This window comes from Podarcis filfolensis, assembly GCF_964270895.1.
Source record: "Podarcis filfolensis genome assembly, chromosome: 5".
Taxonomy (NCBI): Eukaryota; Metazoa; Chordata; class Lepidosauria; order Squamata; family Lacertidae; genus Podarcis; species Podarcis filfolensis.
In genome coordinates, this window is record NC_139608.1 from 71,617,158 (window position 1) to 71,641,355 (window position 24,198).

The 24,198-nt window shown below is 40.2% G+C and overlaps 1 long non-coding RNA gene across 3 annotated transcripts in view; it reads right to left on the reverse strand.

Annotated features, from left to right (window-relative positions):
• Positions 1-24,198, reverse strand: part of LOC310762875 — a 602,857-nt gene that overhangs the window by 139,311 nt on the left and 439,348 nt on the right. For all 3 annotated transcript variants that reach the window (XR_014548259.1, XR_014548260.1, XR_014548261.1), the window contains one exon: positions 15,952-18,244. This is a non-coding gene — a long non-coding RNA (uncharacterized lncRNA). The remainder of the gene's footprint in view (positions 1-15,951; positions 18,245-24,198) is intronic.

Here is a 24,198-nt window from a genome sequence, read left to right on the forward strand (position 1 = left end):
TGGCCCAGGAGAGTGCCTTGTTATTGCAGCTGGAAATTCTTTTAAAAAATTAGTTTAAAACTGAAAGTTACTAAATTAACTTTTAACTAACCTTGAAAGAAAAATTCTAGCTGCTGTGGTGAAGCAACAGCAGCACCTGCCTTTTTCTGAGAAAAGATCCAGTCTTGACCCCTCCTGGAGAAGTGCAATCTGGAGCCGAAAATGAAGTCTGGAAAAAGGATTGAGCATGCTTTCCCAGATCAAAGTTGCAAACTGCCAAAAGCTTCTTTTTCTTATTACAATCAGCCAATGGATCTTAAATACCCCTGTATACATGCAGCTTCACAATAGGCCCTGAACCACAGATGCCCAGGAGCACCATTGTACTTTCCATCTGAGAAATGGCTTTAACACCACATACAGAAGGTGTGAGGCTCCCGCTCCCCTTTCACCCGACTCACGTCTTCACGGTGGTTATTAAAAGTACGTGTATGTCCAACACTGATGTGCTGCAGAAATGCTATCACCTTAATAAGGGCTAATCAATGAGAATGGGTTAATCCAGGTTGATCTTTGTACGAATAGAAGTGCCACTGGATGCAGGGAAATGAAAAGAAATGGATTCGCTTTATTGTTTTATTATCTCCCAGTAATGATTTTTATCCTCCTTTCTAAAGGTTACCTGGTGTAGGTCTCTGAAATTACACTATTTGTTTTGATTAAAAGGACACTACACTCCAAATGAGTATTACACATTCTCAATCATTAAAGACAGAAAGAAGAAGCTCTTATTTCACCAGGGCTGTATTTATTCCTTAGACCTCCCGATTAGAGGTGAAAAATTGATGAAGGGTGGGAGGGAGAGGATCCCCTGTAGCTATAAATGAAGTCAGGAAGCTTGAATAATTTGTATTTTGCAAGTGTTCATAAAAGCAGTACAATTCATATGTAGGGCAACCAAGGTTTTAGAAGTGATCCACAGTCAAACACCAACAGCGCACAAAAAGAAAATATAAATCCCATTCACAAAAAATGCTATAAAGTTTTTTATAGTTTAAGGTGCTTCAACCTATTTAATGCTATGAGTGTCAGGATCCCAGCTCACTCAGATCCTGCTCCCACTGAAGACAAAGAGAAAACCATGCTAGCAGGGTTCAAAATTAGCAGGGCGCCAGACACATTTTGTGCCTAAAGATTCTCCATTTGCGAGCACCTAAAAAAGTCTGGGTGCCATTTTTTGTGCCTGGCTGACACTCAAGGATTACAGAAACGTATGTGTTTTGAAGCCTCAAAGTATATGTTAAGGATAGATGTTAAGGAGTTAAGTAGAGTGTTTTGAAAACTGAAGTATGGTACCAATATTTTTATTGTACACCTAATTAAACATGTATTAAGAATTTATGTTAAAAATGTGATATTAAATGTGTCACTTAGGTGAATTGTGTTTTAGTTCATGCTTATCAAAATAATAAATATAAAGTGTTTCCAACCCCACCCCCAGATGGTGACTAGACTTTCTGTTTTGGTGCCCACAACCCAAGTCCCAGGAGCCATTTGGCTCCTAGCTTTTCTATCCCCGTTTCTAACACTGCATGCCAGTCCAAAGGCAGCCTGAAGAGCCTCATCTCAGACATGCCTTGCCTGTGTCCCCACCCCCAATGAACCCATTGTGAGCCCCACTTTGATCTCTGGTTCTCCTTCATTGCCCCCTGGAGCTCAGAAGCAAAGGTGGTGGTGGGCAAGACAGGAAGCCCAAAGTCACAGGAAGAGCAGGGATCATGCCCTCAGCATACCTGAAAAAATTGGGCAGTGGGAGTTTCTTGAAAATGGTTGAATAAATGAGGCTTTGGAGCCAGGTAAAGCTTTGTGTGAGTGGTAAAACTGCTGAGTTGTCTCCCATCAATCAGGGAAGCGAGAATAATTTAACCAATGCTACATAATTATGCTAGTAATTAATTCACCAGATTTTGCTCAATCAGCATCTGAATATACACAAAAGACAGTAAGCAAGCAAAGCAGACTTTGAAGAGAAGCATAATGTGATGCCTAAACCTTGGCTACAAAAAATTTTCTTTCTTTTTAAGAAGTATGGTATTATTTGTTTAGTTACACAAAAGTATATGGAGTGGTCTTACAGGTGAAACTTGGAAAATTAGAATATCGTGGAAAAGTTCATTTATTTCAGTAATTCAACTTAAAAGGTAAAACTAATATACGATATAGTTTTATGACATGCAAAGCGAGATATGTCAAGCCTTTATTTGTTATAATTGTGATAATGATGGCGTACAGCTGATGAAAACCCCAAATTAACAACCTTAGAAAATTAGAATATTAAATGAAATCAGCAAAACAAGGATTGCAAATAGAGCAATATTGGACCTCTGAGAAGTAGAAGAATGCATATGTACTCAGTACTTGGTTTGGGCCCCTTTTGCATCAATTACTGCCTCAATGCGGGCTAGCAATAGATTGTCCACATTGCATTCCTTGTGTTCCATAAATTCACCCAGTGTGGTATAGTGGTTAAGAGCAATAGACTCGTAATCTGGGGAACCGGGTTCGCTTCCCCGCTCCTCCACATGCAACTGCTGGGTGACCTTGGGCTAGTCACACTTCTTTGAAGTCTCTCAGCCCCACTCACCTCACAGAGTGTTTGTTGTGGGGGAAGAAGGGAAAGGAGAATGTTAGCCGCTTTGAGACTCCTTGTTGTTGTTTAGTCGTGTCCGACTCTTTGTGACCCCATGGACCAGAGCACGCCATTAGGTAGTGATCATTAGGAGTGAGACTCCTTAGGTAGTGATAAAGCGGGATATCAAATCCAAACTCCTCCTCTTCTTCTTTCACTCTTCCAGAGTCCATTTAACCAGAAGTATTTCTATAATTCTGGCATTGAAGCATGCTCAATTTGCTACAGCTTTGAGTTTCTTCACTTAATTTGCACCTACCCTCCACTTGATGTCACTGATGTATGCACACACACACACACACACACAGAGAGAGAGAGAGAGAGAGAGAGAGAGAGAGAGAGAGATAAACACTGCCCCCCCACCAAAAAAAGAGGATAGTTAAAGCAATCATAATATGGTAGGCTCAAGATCTTTGTATTTTTGTTTTTTTTGCAGTGTTGCAGTGTCACACGTGTACTCTTGCACACTGGTAAAGCACGATTCTCAGTGATTAAACACATGCTTTGTATACAAGCCCTGGGATCTCCTAGGATGGCTGAAAGAGTGAAACTCAGAGGAGCCTCTGACAACCATTGTGTAGACAACACTGAGCTAGATGGACCAACGGCCTGACTCAGTATAAGGCAGTTTCCTATGTACCGCACAAAAAGTATCTCAAAACTATTTGTACAGTACAATATATATTATGGGGAAATGCGTATAAAAATGAATATATTACTGAAGATAGCATAGAAAATGCATTATCTTAGAAGCTACTTGCAAAAGATACATATATTAATCAAAACTGCAGAAATCGTACTAAAATGAAGCATTTCCATAATGATCGTTAAAAAAAATAATTGCAAATTGCTGCAGCTGAATTTAAGATTAGAAAAATGAAAAACTAAGAGAATCAAAACTGACCAATCCTTCCATCCCTACTGGTAGCCTTAATTTGTTCTGTACTACGTTGATTTAAGCCATCTGAAGATCCAGCAGAGGAAATACTTAGGAATATGTCGAATGGAGACTAATATTTGCAGACTGACTGTATATTGAAATTAATCAGATAATTTCCTGTGTGATGGGGAAACCTAGGCTGCTCTCATAAAGTTATCACAAGCCCATCTGTGCTAATCTAGCAGATGTCTTCGTTCACAATGTTCTACTGCTGATTCCCTATCCCCCTTCTTTTGAGAAAAGCATGCAGATGTCCAGTGTCATTTCAGCCTACCTTTCCTTACAAAGCTTTTGACAAGATAGCTACTCTCAGTTAACATACCAGCATGCTATGTGAACGATGTGATTAGCAGTCATGCTGTGGATTTTGAAAAATTAATGACCAGGTGTGTTTGTATGTCTAGGGTGGCTGTGACTAGCACCTCTGCGTACCAGGAAGGTTGGGTTTAAGTCTTTTTTCCAGCTGTGATCTTGGTAAAAGCCACCTAGCACCTTTGCAATCAACACTGGAGTCAATGGGAAGTTTCCCCCCTCTAATGGTAATTGGTCTATGGGAGAGGCTGGGAAACAAAGGCTTAGCCCCCACTTCCCTACACACTTGTTGTTGTTTTTAACAAACTCTAAGATGTGATTGCTAATCACATCATTTATGTAGCATGCAGTTAGGTCCTTAATTGCATAAGTACATTAAATATGCGGTATTCAGTATGGATTCAGCGTCAATAATGCAATCCATCATGGTTTCTGCTGCACCAGTACAGGCCTATGTAGCATATTTCCCTAGGATACTTCTAAAACTAAACACTGACATCTTCAACAAGCCTCTTCATTTAGTTTTGCTTGCAACTGCAGTCCCCTGCTTCCTTCTTTGTGCATTAAAGGTAGTCTTAGGATTTTTTGGCCACAATATTTAGGTTAAATACTCAGACATATTTATCTCTTCTGGCAACTCTTCCATTAGCAAACTCAGCAGAACTTCAAGTAGCAACACCAGCAGTTTTTGGGTTGGCAATAATTATAAGAAGTTTAAATAAAATCTGGCGCTAAAAATTAAACTACAGAGCATGTTGATTATTTGGCTCCTCTCCCATATTTACTACCTGCCTGTTTATTACACCTTGGCAATCTGATGGCTAAAAGACATGGTTCCTGGTAACCTTGAAATTAATATTTATACGGCTTTGTGAGTGTTTTCAGGTGTTCTTAATATTTTAAAATGTTTTTGATGTTATAAACATAAACATATATATATATATATATATATATATATATATATATATATGTATGTATTGTTTTGTTTTCTTTGCCACTAGAAATGTATGAGAATGCCTCAGTCTGTTCCAACATTCATTCACACTTTCAACTGATATTTTCTATTCTGCCGCTATTTGTCTATGTTGCTCAAGTCTTTTTCTTGTTTTGTCAACCACTCACGTGGATATGTTTGTTTTTGTTTTAAATACATCATAGTACACAACAGACATGCATATCTCAGCCACCAACAAATATTTACAATTCAGTTATCTTCCCTCTGTGTTCCCTTTCAAAGTGAATGAATTTCCAGAGGGGCAGCCTTGCTAGCCATTTGCAGCAAGAACAATGAGGAATTTTGTGGCACCTTAAAGGCAAAGTTAATGATGTGACTAATGGCCCACCACAAAGCTTCTAGAGCTGCAATTTTAAATGTGTACTAAGAAGTACAGTGGTACCGTGGGTTAAGAACTTAATTCGTTCTGGAGGTCCATTCTTAACCTGAAACTGTTCTTAACCTGAAGCACCACTTTAGCTAATGGGGCCTCCCACTGCCGCTGCGCGATTTCTGTTCTCATCCTGAAGCAAAGTTCTTAACCCGAGGTACTATTTCTGGGTTAGCGGAGTCTGTAACTTGAAGCGTCTGTAACCCAAAGGTACCACTGTAAGTCACATTTAATTCAGTGCGGCTTACTCCCAGGTAAGAAGGGTTAGAATTGCAGCCTATCTTGCTCACTTAATCATGCAGAAGTCCCTTTTTATTGCAACATTTCATTTCATAAATGCATATTTTATACAGAAAATGGTGTGTGTGCGTGCGTGCATGCGCCTATCTGCTAAAGCAATGTTCAAGCTAAGAACTGCTTTACAGGATCAGACTCAAGTCCTAATTCTAATTAATCCAGCTAATTCTAATTACAGGTCCAATGCCTCTGATATACTGCCTCTGTATATGCAGATTCCATTCATCTAACAAGACACCAATAGACTAAAGTTGTTGGGGCATTTTAGGAGTTTTAATGGTGAGCTGGGTAGTGCTGCTATCTTCTGCCCAGAAGTGTTGTGGAGATACAGTGCCAGAAGGTATTGTTCCTGCTTACTGGGAGAGGCTGAGTGCAGGCACACTAGCAGAAGGAAACGATTGTTTTTTTCTGGTGCACCCACACCACTCTGACCTCCTTGTTGCCCCACTACCACCCCTTGTGGTAAGTGGCAGTGACACAACCACCAGGAAGCTAGTACTGTGGCTCTGCCCCACCGGATGTGCTGCTTCTGGCTCTGCCCCAAATGGTAAGTGATAGGCTGCAACGTTGACTCTCATACCACAAAGCCCACTTCACCATTCTGTAGATAAATTTGAGAAAAGGTCATAGCTCAGTAGTAGAGCATCTGCTTCCACGCAGAAGGTCCCAGATTCAATCCCCAGCATCATGTAGGGATAGGAATAGCCCCTTGTCTGTAACCCTTGATAGCTGCTGCTAGTCACTGTACACAATATTGAGCTAGATGAACCACTGATCAGTAATGGCAGCTTCCTATGGGCAGATTAGGTTTCTTGACACAAGCAGCAAACTTTATCCATATCCGCCATCAGCATGGATATGTCAAAAGATTTCCTTTCCCTCAAAAGATTCTCCTGGATGTTTTGCTGCAGCAGGTATGCTCTTGATTTATTCCAACTACTTTAAATGCAACGCCTCAAAACTGACTGCTTTGAAAAACTGGAATTGTTTAGTATGCGATGTGTCATTTCATCTAATATTTGCATCACAAGAGCACGATGTAAGCTTTCTATTACTTTCACTTTTAATGAAATCCATTTTATACTTTAGCACTGAATAGGATACCTAAGAGGGAAAAAGTGTGACCAAAACGGCTTGTGTTCAAAGCTCCCAGAAGTGGAACCAATGACTCAGGCAAGTCACTCAACTGTAGAATGAGGCAAGTGTTCAATTTTTCATTGGATTGAAGGATCTAAGGTAGCCATAAAAGAAGCCATTTGGCGGAGTTTCATACTTTGTCTTATAAAGCTGTTCCATGTCATTTATAATTCATCTGGGGGAGTGGGGATCACACAGTCCTGTTCAAGCTTTCTCTACTGAAATGTCACTTTGTGTTTGCAGATTGTACAGAATATTTTATGTTACAGTTGTAAGCTGCATTATATGCCCGTTGAGTGAAAAGGCAGGGTATAAAAAGGAAAGTATGAACTAAACATACAGAACATCTATTTTTTGGTGGTATGTCAATAGCGCTTTTCAGGCATTCGCCCTGTATGAACTTAGAATCCTTTAAGAGGAAGAATGAAGGCACCTTCCTCCCTCGGTTTACCCACTGGGGCTGAGCGTTGGTGTCGCTAGCATTTCCCTGCCCTTTCTTACCTGACCAGGCTGACTTCTAGTCAGGTCAACTGGAGCATCCTTCTGCTATGGTACCTCGCACATGGAAGGCTAAGCCCATTTCATTCATTCATTCTTTACAAAGTGTATTCATGTCTTGCTCATTGGCTGCTTTGGAGGACTTACAAAACAACTGAGATAACAATTTATACAATTTAAAATCCAAATAATTAAACAAATAAAATATAACAAAAACGAAGGGGTAGAGGAGTCAAGATAACAAAAATACAGTCAACAGAAAGAGAAACGTTTATGTCAAACCAAAACCACTAAGAACTTAAGACAAGCCTTGTTGGATCAGGCCAATGGCCCGTGTAGTCCAGCATCCTGTTCTCACAGCATCCTGTTCTCACAATGCCTATGAGAAGCTTGAACACCATTTGGTTTTACTGGATTGGTGATCAGCTGTGCATGGATCAAACACACCCCTCCTCTCCCCTATCCACATACAGTAGCATATTGCATGTACCATGGCCTTCATGTGGAGGTCCATATGCATATTCCTAGTAAGTACAATTACCCTTCCCCACTCCAGTCACTGCATGATGATGATCACTCAGTAAGCATGTGAACTTGGCTCTAACCTTCGCTGGTGAAATATTTTAAAATTAAGAGTTCAATCACTAAACTAAATATGCAGACCAACAGATTCACTCAAGCCAACAGATCATTACTCACAGAAATGTCCAGGTTTTTCCTATCAGACCTAAAAAGTTCATAAAAAGCATCAAGAAGCCAACCGATATTATGTAGTTCTTTAAACCTTGAAAGGAGGATATGTGTTGTTGTTTTTGGATTTTAAATTGAGTGTTGCTGGAGATACTGATTTAATTTTCTGTAATGGCACATGACTCAAAAATATTCTCTCTAATAAAAGGGAGAGAAAATCACATTATTAAACCATGGACACTTAATGTTGCAATTTATCCAGCTTAATGAGACGCTTTCTGTAATACACTTTACTCCAAAAAGATGTTTTCACACTATTCATTAAAAGTCTCAAAATTAATTACTTTAATTTCAGGGGTTTTTGCTTTGTTTTATGGAGACTTCCTTAACTTCAGCTTCAACTTTTATTGTATTTGCTTCTTCAAGTATTAGGAATATATACTACATTATCTCCTGTTTTAAAAAGGCATATTCCTACCACACTGTCTTATACAACTACATAAGCAAATGCACATATCAAATTGTGCAACAAATATATGCAGTCCCCATGAAAAAAACCTTTGTATTCTGCTATTTCAAAGCTATGTTTTATTATTTACATTAGGAGATGGTTCTTGTTCTTTCATTTTTTCCATTGTATATCACCCTGGGTTCCCTTGGAAGAGAGGGCAGTTCAGAAATGAAATGAAATGAGTAATATTGATCAGTGTATTTCTTGGAAACAGCTTGCAATGCTATAGGTTCTGGCCTACACAGTTGTTAAGTATCACCTGGGGTCTTCATGAAACTAGATTTTTATTTGCCTGTAACATTTAAGCAACTTAGCTTATACAGGATACATATTAAACCACTGGTCCAGTTAAGTTAGTACTGTGGAAACTGACATTGAGCAGTTCTTTAGGGTGTCAGATGGGGATCTTTCCCAGCCCTACTTGAACTTGCCAGGGATTAAACCTGACAACCCTTTTGTATTCAAAGTACTGTAAGTGCTCTACAACTGAGCTGCAGGATAGGAGTGATTGCATCAAAATGCATCCTATTATACTAAATTGGTAATGTGGTGAGAATAATTAACCAAAGCTGGAAAAAATATGTTGGGGGGGATTATGTTTATGACATTCTTAACATGTTTGGAAGAATATAAGTTTTCTTTCAGAGCAACATGGCCTTGAAATACAAGGCTTCCTAGGTGCGTAGGTACGTGCACAATGTTGTCCCTTTCACTACCACTCTGAGGCTGCAAAGGAGACATAGCTTGGTAAGGGAGACAGGCATGTCGGCACACAGCTTTCACCTGCAAGGAACTCAATTAGACAAGCCTGCTATTTCAAAAATGTCAAAATCTTTGACATTTCCATTGTCCACTTAGTATCCGAGCCACCTCTTCCCTGAACCCAAAATGTGTAAATAAGAAAAGCAAGACTTCTAATCAGATAAATGGGAAGAATCTATTCCCTCAGTTTGCTTGGACAGCCAGAAGACATTTGCATTTTGAAATCAAACTGGGATCTTATAGGCTTAGAATTAGCTACTCGGGACGTTTTTTATGTATGCTACAACAGCAGCAAGAGTACTTCTGGCAAAGTACTGGAAGACACAAGAACTACCCACACTGGAAGAATGGCAGACCAAGGTGATTGACTACATGGGACTGGCGGAGATGACTGGCAGAATCCGTGACCAAGGGAGAGAGACGGTGGAAGAAGATTGGAAGAAATTTAAAGTTTATCTCAAGAACTGTTGCAAAATTAATGAGTGTTAAAATGTTTTGGGTCAGGTAAAACAGAATTGCGGGGACAAACAATTGGATATGAGAAAAAGGATTTAAAGGAAAAAAAAATGTTATAAGTTGACATTGGGGCTTGCTGGAAAACTTTAAAGTAGGGATGCAGAAAAGGGAGGTATGAGGAAGTCGATGAAAGAAGGTTTAAGAAAAAATGTGAAGAAATTATACGTGTTTATATGTTTGTTTGTTTTTGTATTGTTTTGTATTGTCTATTATTATGTGTTAAAAAACCAATAAAAATTTTATTAAAAAAAAAAAAAAAAGAATTAGCTACTCGGTTCCCCACCACCACTAATGTAAGGACAGAACAGGCTTAGCCAATGTGTTACCCACCAAATGGTCATGTGATCTGGGGCAGATGGGAGTTTGAGTCCAGAAACATCTGAAGGGCACCATGCTGGCTACCTAAGGGTCAGAACTATGCTCATGGTTCTCTCTGATTCTTCCTTCTACCTTAAAGGTCTGTTGGTTGTTAAGCAGAGGGATTTGGTCACACTGTAAATTGAACATGGGTTTGTCTTTCTTTAACCACAGGGTGAGAGACAAAAGAGAGGCCCATGTTCTGTGACTCATGTGCTCTTTTAAGATTGTCATTGAGCCTGTAGCATGAGAGGAAATGGTGACTCTCCTCCTCATGACTCTGAACCTGATCTGCATTTACAGTTCCCAAAATATTCATGCTGCTTCAAGTGACATGTTTAGCATCACATGAACTTGGCCCTTCATATATATTTAAGTTCTGACCACCAGCCAATCGGTAGAGACAGTGACTGCAATCCTGTTTCTCTCCATGTTGTTCACTGTAACACAATTGGATGACTGTGTGGCCTTATAATGGAACTATAAAATTAGATGAAGCCTTATGGCAGCACAGATTCTCTAGGAAGAAACCACCTATTCCAAGCTATTTAACCTAAAAAGAAAACCACCTCTTCCTTCCATATGAACACAATGCAGATTTAAAGCAGTGCCAATTTAAAACAAGTAAATTAGGAGAAAAGTCTGACAGAAGCATCCTTTTGCTTCAGGCTATAAGAACTCTAAGAAAACCAACTATTTTAGATGGCATATTCTCTACATTTCCCTGCAGATACGTTGTGCATTTTAAGTATTTTAGGCGCACACTGGAGAATATACTCCCTATTCATCTCAACCACCAAATGCTGCAGCAGTGACTCAGGATGCTATTAGCAAAATGCAATTTTAAAAATAAATATTTGTTGCTATAGGAGCAGCTGAAATCTTGATCACCGTCCCAAAGAGAAATCTGTCACAACCATCATTTCCCTTGTGGCTACCAGAGAAAGAGATTAAGGCCCGAGTGGCCCAGTCACACTTCAGAGGACCAAGAGCTCTTGCAAGTCCTTCAAGCTTGCACCCAGTGACTGAACAAAGCTGTAGCCCTCTGAATGTAATTAGTCTGTAACTCCCATAATTCCTGACCATGGGCCATGCTGGTTGTGGTTAATGGGAGATTCTTCTATTTATGCACATTGTGAATATAATACATATAGACCCCCAATGCTCTGGCACATTTCATTATTGAGAAAAGAAAGGAAAAACACAAAAAAGAAGCATCATAATTTGCTGTGGTCCCAGAAGAGGATCAGTTTTATAAGATAAAGGGTTTAATGAAAAGCATCACCTTCTTTAATACTGAATGGCGATCAGTTCATACAGTTCACCTGGCTATAATTACAGCAATATAACAAAGGAAAGAGACCTCAGATTTTCCTGAGAGCATGTTACATTTCCCAGAATTAAGTTATGCAAGTGACCTCATAAGAAACTTAAAGAATTGAGAAATAGCTCAACAATATTGTAAATGGGGCACCTAGGGACAGGTTTGTGTATTATACCAGTTACCGTAGATTCCGGCGTATTAGGTGACTGGGCGTGTAAGATGCCCCCCCCCAAATTGGCAGCTGCCAATTTAGGGGGTCGTCTTAAATGCTTCGGCAGCTTCGCTGGGCAGTGGCAGTGGGTGGCAGGCTCCACGCCGGGAGGAAGCTAACCAGCAATGCTAAGCCGGCTTTGCCGGGCAGCTTCCTTCCAGCGCGGAGCGGAGCCCGCCACCCACTGCAGCCATACCCGGTGTATAAGATGACCCCAGACTTTTTAACCTCTTTTCCGGGGTTAAAAAGTCGTCTTTAGGCCGGAATCTACAGTATGTAGAAACTGTCAGAAAGCTCTTTCCTGCCATAACTGGAGGCTGGCAGGCTTCAACAAGCAAGGTGATTCACAGATTGTATTCTACCAGTATGAGCTGGTGATCAATAAGCATTCCCCAATGGCTTCCACCAATTCTGGCTTTTTCTTGGGCATCACACTGGGAATATGACTGAAATATAGTTATCAGAATACCTAAACTAAGTAAATTTAATTTAGTCTTAAGTTAAACTACAAGATGGAGTTAGGCAGTGAACATTGTTGTGGGTTTAGGGGGTGTCCTGGATGACCTGAGTCCCACCTAATTCTTGGGGTCCTGTACCCAGTGAGGGTTAGAATCTAACACAGGAAATTGCTGAAACAGTCAGACCAGTTTCTTTGTAAGACAATACCTTAGCTGGTCACTGAAGTGTCTTCATCAGGATCCCTAAAGAGTAAGCTAGCTTGCAAGAGTCACAACTAAGTGGTGGTGCCCTCTGGGCTAATGGATGGGCCTTCCTCCCACTTCAGCTAGCTGCCAGGTGGGAGAACAATAGGTCAGTGTGGTGTGTGTTAGCAGAGCTGGAAGCAGGCTGGAAGCTTTAGAGAAGAAGTCATGCTTGATGTGTCCTGGATCCAAAGCTGTGTCTAATGGAGAAGCAAGATCTGTTGGGGTTTTAATACTGTGAGCCCCTCCAACTTATGTTCAGGTTGCATGTATGTGTAAACAAAACCTTCTAAAAACCATAATGTCTACTGACTATCATGAAAAAACAAAGCAAAATGTTGGGTAAGCACCTGGAACCCCTCAAGTCTCTGACCACTCAGAGATTGGAGTGCCATGTACAAATATTTTTAAGCTGCTAAGTTTTTTATATCCATACAATTTCAAATGTTGCTGCCATGGTACATCAAGGTTTTTAAAAAATGCAACTGCTTTTAGAAAGCTAAACACTTCTAAAATATTTTATTTTTTATTTACTTCATTTTTTTTAAATAATTCATATCTCATACCTTCTGCATTAAATAAATTATGTTCCCAGGTTGTCTTTCTGGGAAAACAATAGAAGCACTTTAAAAAGAAAATAATAAAATTTAGCATGAAAGTAACACAACAAAGTAAAGCGGCAACAATACAGTCATATTGTCTATTTAGACAGAAAAATAGTAAAGGTAAAGGTACCCCTGCCCGTACGGGCCAGTCGTGTCCGACTCTAGGGTTGTGCGCCCATCTCACTTAAGAGGCTGGGGGCCAGCGCTGTCCGAAGACACTTCCGGGTCACGTGGCCAGCGTGACAAGCTGCATCTGGCGAGCCAGCGCAGCACACGGAAACGCCGTTTACCTGGTGCCTAATGACAGTAACAGCATCACCAGGCTACCTGGGGAGTTTGTGGCATCTTTTTAAAACTATTGTTCCAAAGGTAAAGAGTGGGGGGGTTTTGTTTTTGTTTTTTGTTTTAAAAAGTCTGTCTCTCACAGTTCAGATGGCAGGGGAGCCCAGAGAAAGACCTCTGGTGATAAATTCAGTGCATAGGTAGATTGGTGTGGAGAAGGTGGCCCAACAGGTATTTGGTCCTAGACTGTTTGGTGCTGTAATGGATCAGACGAATGGATCTTGGAACTGGGGTTGAGAGCCAGTAGATAGGGCTGGGCAATATCTAGTATTCAACACTGCAATACATCACCAGCTAAACATCACGATATATCAATATATCACAATGTCTGAAATAAAGATGGAGCTATGGAGAGGCATTGGTTGGCTTCATGCTTTTTCCTGCACACACGCACACAGACACACACAAACCATGATTCACAATATTTTGTAAGACCAAAAATTATGAAACCCATATCACGATAGGGACTTCAAACCAGTTTGGGATGTTGTAGCGCCCACCCCTACCAGTGGAGTTGTTGCAATACACACCAAGATATGACCTCGCTACAGCATCTGAACTGTCTTCAACAGCCAATGGCGCAGGCAAAGCAAGACTTTTTGGCTAAAGGTTGGGGCCCCACAGCCCATGGGCCCCAAACTGACTACTCACGAGACAGTGGCTGATGATACTGAAAGAAAGCAAATAGGTATTTGCTAAGAAAGGATGCAGAAGCTGGACCTTTCTTAGCAGACACATGCCTAGTTCCAACAATCTACACCAATTTCCCTGTGTTTTTTTTTTTAATTTTTGTGCTCTCTCTTTCAAGACAAAAACCAGCCTGGACAGGCAGCAGAGAAATGAAAGTGGATTCGGAGGAGAGAAGCTGCCTGACCCTTTTCCCTCTGGTTATTTTTCAGCTCAACCCCACTCTACCCCACTTTTTCTTTTCCACCCAGGGCATCAGTGGAAGGGGATATGGAGAAGATAAGAACCAGAAGGAAAAAGGGTTAAGCAATTTCTCTCTGCCTACAATTCTTCAGCTTCTATTCATAGTCTGTCTAGGCTAATTTGAAAGAATCAGAAAGGGAGAAAAAAGTTTAATGTGCAGTTTCAGCCTTCAAAGTAGATGCTTGTCTATGACTTTCCTTATATACATTAATCATGAGAGTGACTTTCAGAAGATTTCCTAATTCCCCAAAAGCAGCATGGCAAAAGCTGCCTAAAGTTGTCTCTTGTAAGCAGTTTCTGGATCCAATATTGCGGCTGTTCTATCAGAGCAATCCTCCTGTGGAAGTCGGGGCTATTATTTATTATTTATTATTACTTGTTGCAGAAGGGCACCTGCATTCATAAAATGTTAATCATTGCTGTTACACAAATGCCTTTGCTGAGCCCCGAAGATAAGAGATTATTAGTCAAAGCCATGTGCCTTACCAAAGGCACAAATGAGCTGATAACACTAAAATGCAAAGAAACCTAAGACGGCAAAAAGGAAACAAAACCCTACCACATTTCCATAGATAACACAAATCTCTGCCTCTTACAGCATTTTGAACCAAGAAATAAAGAAATCACAAGTGGAATGTAAAAGAATATATCACCATTAATTGTTCTTCATTCATTTCTCACTAGTAATTGCACTTGTTATCATTAGATAACATATTGACAAGTTCACATTCTCTCTGTTTCCTTAGTTAATCTCAAATACAAAAAGAAACTTTCAAAAAATAAATCACTAGATCCTGGGAATCTATATAACTGCTGTATATAATATTGCAATGTACAGGCTTCCCACAACCTCAATGCAACATCAACAATAACACATTTTGGCAGACATTTGGAGCAATGGAAAAGATTCCCATAATGTAAGCATCTGTTCTGCAAAGCCATTAGCATTGCTTCTGTTTCCTAAAAGAAGCTCTGCAGTCCAATCCTATGCATATTTAGTTAAAAGTGAGCCTAGTTAAAGAAATCTTTCTGCAATGATTTCTTTAAAAGTTAAATAACCTCGCCTAAAAAATAGAAAAAGACAAACAGCTGTCAGATTCACTGGAGGCAGCCTCCCCAGCTTCCTACTCACAGGAAAGCCCAGCTGAGAATGCCATGGGGATTTCAGGAAATGGGAGCACCCAAGAAGGATGCAGAATACAACCCAGTGAATATATTTACAGCATGAAAGGACACTCACAAACTCTTCAGCTCCCTTGAAAGTACATTAAGTGCAACAAAAACTCCAAACCCCATCCATGAGATTTTCATTCAATTATTTCCTCCCCTTTGATTTTTTTTTTAATGTAGTTTCTTATGTCACTAACTGAAGAAGTGGGGTGGAGTAGGTAAAGCATGGGAGATGCTTTCAGCACAGTATTACTCCTGATAGTTGTGTCCAGCAGTGTTCGGAGGGCCCAGGGGCAGATTCTACCACAAAAGTTGTTGCCTCAGCTAATGTGTATGGCTAAGAAACTCCATGTAGCTGGGGAGGAAGAGGGAAACAGATTTGCAGCTTGCTTTATTGGCAACTGGGCCAAAGCAGCCGACCAAAGTAGGCAGGCTGTTTTGTTTCATTTTCTAGTTTGCAACCACAGGGAAAGGACACCTCTTATGCTTCCCATCTCCATAAGTTTCAGTATGATGCTGGTGTCATACAATAAACCGTATCAAGAGAAAAAACATAAAAGAATAAAATAGAATTAAAAATTCACATAAATTGTACGTGATGTCAATAGGATGGAAGAATCGAATAGATCCAACTAGGAACTCTTCATGCAGATTTTCTTCACAAAGTGCAGTCAAACTATGGAGCTCGCTCCCACAGGAGGCAGTGATAGCCACCAATTTGGATGGCTTTAAAAGAGGACTGGACAAATTCATGGAGGAGAGGGCTACTGATGGCTACTAGCCATGATAGCCATGCTCTGCCACTGCAGCTGGAGGCAGCAAATGCTTCTGAATACCAGTCTCTGGAATCCACAGGAGAGGGGAGTGCTCTTGTGTTCGAATCCAGCTTATAGGTTTCCCACAGACATCTGGCAGGCCTCTGAAAACAGGATGCTGGACTAGATGGGCTATTGGCCTGATCCAACAGGCTCTTTTTATGTTCTTATCTCTATCATGCTGAACTGTTTGCGCTGACTGTATCTAGCTGATCCCTCAGCAACAAAGAATCATTAATATGAAGAACTATGCAAGTAATGATGGCAAATGGGAATCATGCCAGGAGAGTCGCTACCTGTTTAATTCTTCAGCACTCCTACAATTTTGAGAATTAGTTCAGAAATGTGTTTAGCTAATGTCCCCATGATTGCATTAAGAGAAATATATACTACCAATTTCATTTAATGAAACGCTGGGAATGTTACAATTCCCTGACTTAGTTTAATGCTCTTAAAGACATGTGCACATTATCCACAGTAAAGCTAACGACAAATTCTGTATCTCTCTAGATGGTAGTTAATTGTTAGTGATGGAATAAATTCATGGCTGATTATCCTGTATCTAGGCAACTTAAAAATAAATGCACAAGCTTATTTCATCTCTTATTCACCAGTGCAGGAAATACAGTGCAGGTTCCACAGTATGTCAGCTCTCAGAGGTATGGCACATTAGCTTGATAGACTATATTAAGACTAATATGCATTGGAAGTGAGATCGCAACAAGACCATTTTGCTTAAATGCGATGAACCCCAGGATACCTGGCTGCTACTTTAAGCCCAATAAGCTTACTTCTGATGATTGCTTTAATTTCCAGTGTGTCTGGAACTGTTCAATGTCATATTTTATAAAAGGAAATGTTACAAAATCAGTATGGATCCAGATAAGAGTTTTCATGAGTGGAACTTCACTTATGGAACACTCGCAACAAAGGAGAGAGCTCTGAAAGCTTTGGAAATCCTAAATATTCTAATCTGGACATGTTCAACAACTGAATTGCACACTTCCCTAAATTTTGAGGTATGGTTTTTGGTTCCGAAAATGTGAATGGGGGGGACATACATGTGCACAAAATTATTTTAGGGGAAAGTGCATGCAAAAATGCATATAATTTAAGACTTTTTAAAAAAAAATTAGCTGAAAATGGGGCTGAACCAACTTCTGATTGAACATGTGTGAAAATGACATCAAATGGAAATAGAAGGATCCATAACTACTCTAGACAGTGTGGGAGGTGGCATGGGAGGCTGTAGGAAGAATAGGCAAAAACAGCTCTCCTTTTCCCTTTCCTTCGGAGAAGGAGCCTTTCAGGGCAACTCTGGATACAACCCAATGTAAGTTAATAGGTGCTGCAGTCCAAATTTCTGTAAAACAAAGTACTGGTGACTTTGCTGTTTTTTAGAATTGTGGGACTCCAGAAATGAAAACGACTTGAAAGAAGACAACTATTTTATATGCAGTTTCTCGACGGTTGTTAAGGGCAGAAAGTAAAATAATCCAACATCTTTGTCTCCCACATCTTCACACAGATTCCAAGCCTCCATTTCTGGCAATATGAGAAAGTCTCGGTTACTTCATAATCCAGAGATATTGTTGATTTAGATGAAAAACAAATGATCAAGGCAATGAGGCTCACAGATCGTAACAGGTTCTGTCTTATTTCCTCAGGTGGGCATCATCAGCATGTCACATTGCCTGGTCCCTCCCCTTAGGGTAGGATGCATCAGCACAGGATTGCAATGGTTGGTCCCTCCCATTCAAACAGACAGCATTAGTACAATGTCACAATGGATGACTGCTTCCCTTGAGGCAGGAAACATCAGCACTAGGTCACAATGGCCAGCCTGCCTTCTTGAGGCAGGGAGCAAGTATGAAGGCACATTGGTCAGGGCTGTATCTCATGAAAGCAGGCTTCATCAGAGCATGGGCACAAGGCAAGCAGACTCAGGAGCACAGTCTCATTCTCTATGAGAAAAGCTATGCAAGAGCACATGAGCGCAGTTTCTCTCTTCCTGAGGTGGGTGGCAGATGATAAGACAACACTCAAATCAGCAGCAATATTTGGTTGGAAAAGCTGTAAGCAAAAAGAAGAGACCTTAGCAGGTAGACACCCGCACTATTATGCAAAAGAATGCTTAAAAAACAAACCGTCTGGCAACCCCCTCTCCACGCATTTATTTTGTCTCCATGAATCTCAGTGGACAGATTTTATCATCCTGCGTGCCTGAAAAGAGCTGATGTGGTGTCAGGGAAGCAACCTGCCCCTGCTGTTGTCCCAAGGGTCTACAGAGGTGTGTCACTCCCACACAGCCCTACTGAGGAATGCAACAGGTTGAAAACTGACTGTGAAAATTAACAAGGGAGAAGTCACACCGTTAACACCTATTCCTCATCCTCCAGTCTCTTCCCCATCCATCCATCATTTTGTTTCCCCTCTTTTCATTTGTCATCATTTTGTGTATTTTTAAAAATAAAATGTTTCTATACTTTATTATATTACATAATACTTCAAATAGATACACACATATTCTATTACTTAGAAAAACAAAATCCTGCCAAGACTTAAATTTTCAATAATGAACAAAAACATGTCCATCTCTCAGCAAACAAAATCTGAATACTCGTATTTCCCATATGAATCAAGTTGGTTAATTTGTCCGTTTCTGCAAGCTCTAAACATTTCAATAATCATTCCCAGATAGATGTGATGTGTGGCTTTTTCCTCTTGTGAACCCACACAATTTTTGCTGTTATTAATAAAGGCAAGTCTTTAATAATGAATTTATTTTGGAATATCCTCTGCAATCCAATTAAACAAAATCAACATTGGGCTAAGTCCCTCTGTTAGATGCATCATTTCTGATATAATGCATGTTATTTGCCTCCAAAAAGCATAAGCCAGCTTGGCTGCCCCACCAAATATGAAGCAGATAGGCATTTGTGACTGAGCACTTCCAACATTTGAACTGTGTGCCTGAATAAACCTTGTCAAGCCTAGCTGGTGTCATATCCCACCATAATAGCTTCTTACATTGATAGACTCAGGATGGAATTCAACCTCACACTCTTCCAATCATTCCATCTGTGAAACCATTTCAGCTTCCAGATAGAGCCCTGCTCTCCTCCTCCATGTTCTGGGGCTTCTCCTGACCCCCTTTCTAAATGCAAAAAAACCTTCAGGCAGATGGAAGAAAAGGCAGAAGCAGCAGTGACCTGTGTTCCCAGCCTTTCTAATGAGGACTAGAACCACAATGTGCATTCCAGAGGGGTAAGTAACCATGCAGAAAGTAGATATGGTAGAATTTTGCCTCCCTCATAACAGAACTGGGGTCATCTAAGAAAGTTTAAAGGTCAGAGATTCAAGATAGACGAGAATATATATGCACAGCACATTGTCCGACTACAGAACTTGTTCACACAAGATGCAGTGGTGGCTGTCAACATGGATGGCTTTAAATGGGATTTGACAAATTTCAGGGAAGATAAGGCTATCACTGACCACTAGTAATGATGACTATATACTCCAGTACCAGCTGCTAAAGAAATGTCAGTGGGAGAGTCCTGCTACCTTTTGCTCTGCTTGTGGGCTTCCCATTGGCCACTTTGAGAACAGAATGCTAGACTAGATGGGCCACCAGCACGCCTTGTGCTGTTCCTGTCAAGATTTCTCTTGCATAAAGGCAATTCATCTAAACAAACTGGCATTGTTCTGTAAATTACGTGTCAATTTCAAACAGTTCGTGAGCTTTAGTCCAATGAATGAAAATTGAATTGAGTCATAGGGTTAACAAGAAATTCTATACATCTATCTAGAAAGCAGCTGGCTCATTTACCTTTTCTGAGCTAGATAAAAATTCATTTTGCATGTGTGTGTGTACAAATGTGTGTGCTTGATTCAGGTATCATCAGCCAAGCGGTACAAGCGGGCCGAATTCATAATTACAAACTTCAGTGCCATAACTACTAAGGATCATTAGTCTGATTTTTATTCATTTTCCCCATATATCTAAGTGCTATTATCTTAGAAATCATTACATCTTTTGGGCTCTCTCAGTGTCTGCCTCCTGGCATTTATATGGATTATGGTGATCTATGGGTGCTCAAAAAAATTAAAGACTTGGGGATGGGTGAACTCCAAAGGGTGATTTTATATATATGGCCCTCTTCTCAAAGCCTGCTTTATTCCAAAGAGAAATCTCATACATTTGATCTTCCCTAAATAACATGCTACAGAATAGCTTCAAAAGCAAGAAACGAACATGGAAAAAAGTCTGTTAGTTAAATGATGTATAAAGATGCTTATTTATTACAGATGAAGATGCAGTCCACACTGAGATGACAATTATAAGCAGGGGCTGTTGATCTCTGGAAAAAAAAACAAAGACACATCCTTATTTGGGGGGGGGGGAGTGGGAAGCTTAACTTTACAGAATTTTTCCTTAGGAAGAATATTGGGGAAATGAGTTCTGAACTGATGTTGCGGGAAGAGGAGGAGCTTATAGGAACAAGTAGTAGGGCATCTACATTTTTCTAAGGAGGGGATGGCCCCATGCAGCAGTGGTAGGTAGTCAGTAGGGGGCCAGTGAGCATGACTGTGGTGCTGGGGGCCATGCTCTTTTTGCTACACAGTCACAAGGGCACACACTACGAGAGATGGGTTAACCCTCCCCTTTCTGCACACTATTCAATTGTTTTGATTACACAGGGGGAAAGGGGGAAAGAAAATACAATAATTGCATTTTTGTCATGAAACAATTATAATGCAACATGACAAAGAACATTTGTCTATAACTGGGAAGACCTTATCCATTAAGTTGAGGCAATTATGCCTTCAAATGTCAGCCAATTCTGTCAACTGGGAGGGAGGGGTGTGAATAGACTTTACACACACACACACACACACACACACACACACTTCATGATAGTGAATCGAGGAGCCATTAACCTTTATTTTTCTGAATTGTGATCCAGATTTGAACTTGAACCAAATCAGGCAGTCCCTTTACTGCTTATGACTTCTCAGATTGTTTTCAAAAGTGCTAAAACGGGGTCAAAACTATATCTTATGCTCAGGGCCTGCTTCTAACCGGTTCATAGGAAACTCAGAACTAAGGTCTTTCAGAATTTTTATTTCTTTACTGTAAATAACATTCTCTCAAATCACGCACTGCATAACCATTCAGCTCATCCGAATTATATTTTGTCCCTTTTAGAAGAATTTGGAGATGAAATTTTCAGTTAAATTTCTTCTTCAAGTATCATCTTCAGAAACTAGGGTTTAAAATGAACTATTGTTCAAAAATTCAGTATCTAGATCGCTGCTGGTTGTTGATTCATATTTAAATGCAATTGTACTAAACAATTTATAATAATATCTCTAGTATAGAGGTACATTATGTGCATATGATTGCAGCCTAAATTATTTTATGTTTTTGTCACTTTTAGATATTTTCCTTTTCCACATTGGGGCTTCATTTCTATAACTTATTGTAAAAAGAAACAAATCTCTCATGTCACATAATGCATGACAATGAAAAATAAAACTGTGTTGAGTTTGAATTGTTTTATTGCTCTGAATGTTGATTTTAACTTGGACATTTGTCAAAGGAAATGATAGTGAAACATGATGTGTAAATTTACTATTTTCACTCTAAAAATGAAATGATGCACACTGACAGGAGAAACTGCACAGACGGAACTTTGTAGGACGTTTTGCCATGGCAATTGCTGCCAAATATTCAAGCCAGTATTCAGCTTTTAAAAAGCAGCTTCTCTGTTCAGCTGAATGAACTGCTGCAAGACACAGGATGAATCTCTGCCTGAGAATGCAGTTCTTACACATGAAAATGTTTTACTACCCCCTTCCAAATCATTTGTGGGGAGGGTAGACTACGATTTTTTTCAGGGTTGCTCATCTCTTCACACTAACAAACCAAGATGTTGGCTTGCTTGACTCATAAGAACTGCAAAATGTGTGCTACTAATGTAATTATCCTCCTTGCTAGCACTTTTTTTCCTGAAGCCTAAATAACTGCAGAAACCCTATCGTCCAGAATTTAGTTTAAACCAAATTACTCCTGTCTAATAATATTTCTCTTTTTATGTAACATAGTAGAGCAATTTAAAAGATTATAGTCTTGAACCAGAATGATTACATATTGGGAACATTTCATTTCATTTGGTTTTGTTCTTGCAGCATTTCTGTGGCAAGGGAGGGAGGGAAGACAGAAAAAGCTGAGGGTGGTGAGAAATAGGCAACAGCAAACAATACTTCAAACTGCAAGGTAAACAGTATTTTTTATTACTTATTCAAACAAACAAATGTATTTTAAAATTCAGTGATGTTAGAACATACACTAGGTGAAATTTATGCTGTAATTAAAAACTAATTGCCACTGTTATTTTTAAGTTGCTAATTCTATTTCTTGCTTATTTGTGCATGCGTGGCATTGGATTGATCAGATAAGCAGTCAAGCTTCTTTTTTAAGAAACCACTTTTATTAATATCAGATATATGGAAAGTGATGATGCCTTGAAGATTTCATATCTGCTACATTTTATCCCCCAAAGGAGCAAGAATGGGTAACTTAGCTAAGATTTTCTTCTTAGTGTCTTGCTAATCTATCTGTAAAATGGAGGAGGTCAAGTGGTAAATAGGGTTTATGAATCTGTCAGTTTTCTGATTTCTCTCAGATGCTTATTTTTCCAATATGAAATTCAGTGCTTCATGTTTCTGCATCCCCATTTCTATGATTTTTTAATAGTCCTCCCAAAAGATTTATCAGCTTTTTACTAAGTTTAAAAGGTAACAGTAAAGGACCCCTGACAGTTAAGTCCAGTCACAGACAACTCTGGGGTTGTGGCGCTCATCTCGCTTTACAGGTTGAGGGAGCTGACGTTTGTCCGCTGACAGTTTTTCCAGGTCATGTGGCCAGCATGACTAAGCATCTTCTGGTGAAAACAGAGCAGTGCACAGAAACGCCGTTTACCTTGCCACTGGAGCGGCACCTATTTATCTTATATATTTATTTATTTATTTACGGCTATTAGCCCATAAAATATGTACAAACATAAAAACACAGGGACATAAAAACAGATATATCCGACAACAGAAGGTGAACACCACGATGCAAGGGTGGGTCATTGAGCAGAGCCAAGTGACGGCTTGGGGCCAGGAGAGCTCCAAGGGATGGGTCACAGAAAAGGAAAACTAAAGACGAACTCCGACATGCACTCTCAACATAACAGTCCAATTAGTTTTGATGTTGTTGTTGTTTTTTGGTGGTTTTTGAGTGTGAGATAACCGCATTCAGAAATCTCGCCACCTGCAGAGTTACAGAAGGATCTGTATCCTGCAAAAGCAGTGCGGCGTGTGACTCAACAGGCCTGCCAACCAAGCGCAGTAAAGCAGGACCCAGGAATTTAGCCCTGGCTATGCTATGTAGGGGACAGTTGAACATTATATGTGAAAGAGATTCAACAGTTTCCCCGTCACACACGCATAGCGGAGACACCAAGCCATTGGAAAATCTGTGGTTCAGCAGGTTTGATGGAAAGACATTGAACCTTGCACGAATAAATGCACGTCGGTGTGGTACTGATGAAAGAGATGACATGTATGATGGAAGGCCAAGTGGTGGGGTTATTCCGTGATACCTGGGGGAGCAGACACCCCCACCCCTGGCGAGGTTGTGTTGATTTTCAATGTCCACTAATCTTTGCTCAATAAGGCTTTTGGCTGAGCGTAAGTTCATCTTTAAGGAGTCCGCTGGGGAAATTCCGATGCTCAGAAGTTTGGCATGGATTTTTCCTACCCACGGATTGACAAAGACGTCCCGCCAGAGGCACTGAAAAAGGTAATGGTCGGGAAGCCTATGCCAGCTGGACAGCCAATAGCCAAAGACTCGCTTCCAGATGACAGTCTCCAATGATGCAATCCTTAACTCCAGACGTATGGCTGCATTGCTCACACACATGGGGAGTTTCAGAAGGCGACGGAGAAACTGATTCTGCAATGTCCCCAGTGAT